This window comes from Rhincodon typus, chromosome 3, assembly GCF_021869965.1.
Source record: "Rhincodon typus isolate 14 chromosome 3, sRhiTyp1.1, whole genome shotgun sequence".
NCBI classification, from domain to species: domain Eukaryota; kingdom Metazoa; phylum Chordata; class Chondrichthyes; order Orectolobiformes; family Rhincodontidae; genus Rhincodon; species Rhincodon typus.
In genome coordinates this window covers 119,048,560-119,051,484 of record NC_063334.1, presented here as the reverse complement: position 1 = coordinate 119,051,484, position 2,925 = coordinate 119,048,560, and positions in this window count along the sequence as shown.

Genomic DNA, 2,925 nt, shown 5'->3' with positions numbered 1-2,925 from the left:
GTGTGTGTGTGTGTGTGTGTGTGTGTGTGTGTGTGTGTGTGTGTGTGAGAGAGAGTGTGTGTGTGTGTCTGTGAGTGTGAGAGTGTGTGTGTATGTGTTTGTGTGTGTCTGTGAGTGTGTGTGTGTGTCTGTGAGTGTGTGAGAGAGTGTGTGTGTGTGTGTGTTTGTGTGTGTCTGTGAGTGTGAGAGAGAGTGTGTGTGTGTGTGAGAGAGAGTGTGTGTGTGTGTTTGTGTGTGTGTGAGAGAGTGTCTGTGTGTGTGTGTGTGAGTGTATGAGAGAGAGAGAGAGAGTGTGTGTGTGTGTGTGTGTGTGTGTGTGTGGAGATGGGCTGTGAGCTCTTCCAAAGATACTGGCTCTTCATTCACCAGGCCTTGGTCAACACTCCAACTCTAGGTGCAGCTCTCCCTCCATCTGTGTGGTTTTTCCTTGTGCATATAGCAGCAGATTGATCTCCACGCAGAGTGTGGTGCGTGTATGGAATGAGCTGCTGGAGGAAGTGGTGGAGGCTGGTACAATTACAACATTTAAAAAGGATTTGGACAGGTACATGGATAGGAAAGGTTTTGAGGGATATGGGCCAAACGCAGGCAAATGGGACAAAGGCCCTTTGACTTTTTGACCCTCAAGTCAAGAAGCCCCACTAACGACCCATTGCAGGCCTGGCCTCCCAGTTAAAGAAACCGAGCACAAAGCATCAGTGTTAGACTGGAACTGGAGGTAGAAGAAGGCAAAAGGGGTTACAAGTTCCCTCACCGCTGCCATTTTCCTCCGTAGCTGGAGTTTGGCTTCAACTGCTGTCTGTCTTTCCTTTTTTTTTAAAGCACCTTTTTTAATTAAATCATCTAAATCCCAGGAAGGCCTGGGAATTTTATTGCCTATGGCACTCCTTGGTGTGATTTGATTGTTCTACCAAGCAAGCAAACCTCAGGCTGAATGTAGCAGTTGATTTTGGTGGGGGATGGGCTGTTGTTAGTTCCTTTCATCTGCCTTTTTCAATTTGGCGTCTGGATGGTACAGAGAAGGTGTCAGTGGTTTGAGTTTGTCAGCCGGGACAGTTAATAAGCAGGTGGTTACACTGAAGGTGATGAGATCTTATGCTGTATTTGCCACACTCACTTCCCTGCTCACGGTTCGTTATCGCAAAGCAATTTTGGAGCCAAGGTTAATCACATAGAGACTGTGGCAGGAGATCTAGTCTGGTACATTGTATTGAAAGGATAACATTGTATTTAACGTTAATTGGACAGGAGGCAACAGACACATAAACACAAACACCCCAGCGTGCATTCCAGATTTCAGTTGTTTTTTTTAACCCAAAAACAATATGTGAGAGGATGGGCATAAATTGCATTTTAATCATGATTTGTTTCACCACAGTGGCGATGAGGGAAGTAGAGACATGGCCCACCCAGACTGGTTTCAGATTCGGTTAACCACGGCCTTTTCCAACTAATGTACAGATGGCACATCAGAGGAGGCTGGTGCATTGCTGGAGTAAGCTGCCTCTTGTCCAGCAGTTTATGAACCCTCCCGTGCCCACAGACTAATTGCTTTCCGTTCACCAACCCCAACAACTTAGCCTTGCCAGTGAGAGGGTGGTGACGGGGTGGGGGGAGAGGGGTGCACTGTGGTAGCGGGGAAAGGCAGAATCTTAAACGTCGTCTCAGAGGGGCAGTTAGGTTCAGGGGATGACAGTGGTTCGCCAGGGCACAGGGAATGGGCGGGAGGACATTGGAAGTTGGTAGACATTTCGCATTACGTCGAAATCGACTTCACTCAGAAGCAAAATTAAAATAGCCCACATGCGCGATTTGAAACACAAGAGCATTAGTGTCTCAATTCAGCTCAGACCTTCCGATTAATCTGCCCTTGTTTTTTGTTTTTGTTGTTTGAGGTATTATGTTGAAAGAATTGAATCTACTGCTATCTGGTACTGTATAACACAGCATTTTAACTCCTCGATACTATATAAAGAGAATCTGTAAACCTCGTGCAACTGGTTTCATCCATTTAGCTAATGTTTCTAAAGTTAATGTTGACTTAATGTTTTAACGTTTAAGGTTGAGGTTGATACTCAGTGGTTGGGAACCAGGGGAATGCAAGTGGCACCAATGCAGATGGAATTGCTGCGCTGATGGTGCCTTTCGCTACGACCCCTGTGGTTCTCTCGTTAAGCTCTTGTATCTGCATCGAAGTATTTGAATGTAGCCATGTATTCCTGCAAGCTTCACTTTAACCTGGGCTGACACTGCTCACCTCCTCAATACTGAGGCATATTTTTAACGCAAATGCTTACTTTTCCCTGTAAAGTTTTCCAAACACCAGTTTTTTTTTGGATTGTTCTGCTGAGATTTTTCTTTTGGGGTTTATAAATTTAATAAAAAATGCTGGAACAATTTGAGTCTCAGTGTCTTGTTTTCCAAGTTCGCATGCAACGTACAGTTGAACACATAAGTCTCCCACGGTCTAGATTAATGTGTAGGCTAGATTTCCATCCCTGAAGGGCATTAATGAACCAGATGGGTATTTCTTTTTTTTTTCCTTTATTCATAGGATGAGGGCATCGCTGGCTAGGCAGCATTCATTGCCCATCCTTAATTGCCCAGAGGGCAGTGAAGAGTCAACCACATTGCTGTCAGTCTGGAGTCACATGTAGGCCAGACCAGGTGAGGATGGCAGTTTCCTTCCCTAAAGGGCATGAGTGAACCAGGTGGGTTTTTCCCGACAATCGGCACTGGGTCATCATTAGATTCTTAATTCCAGATTTTTATTGAATTCAAATTCCACTATCTGCCGTGACAGGATTTGAACCCAGGTCCCCAGAACATTATCTGAGTCTCTGGATTAACAGTCCAGCAATAATACCACTAGGCCATCGCATCCCCAACAACCAGCAATGATTAACACTGAGCCAGTTCTTTATT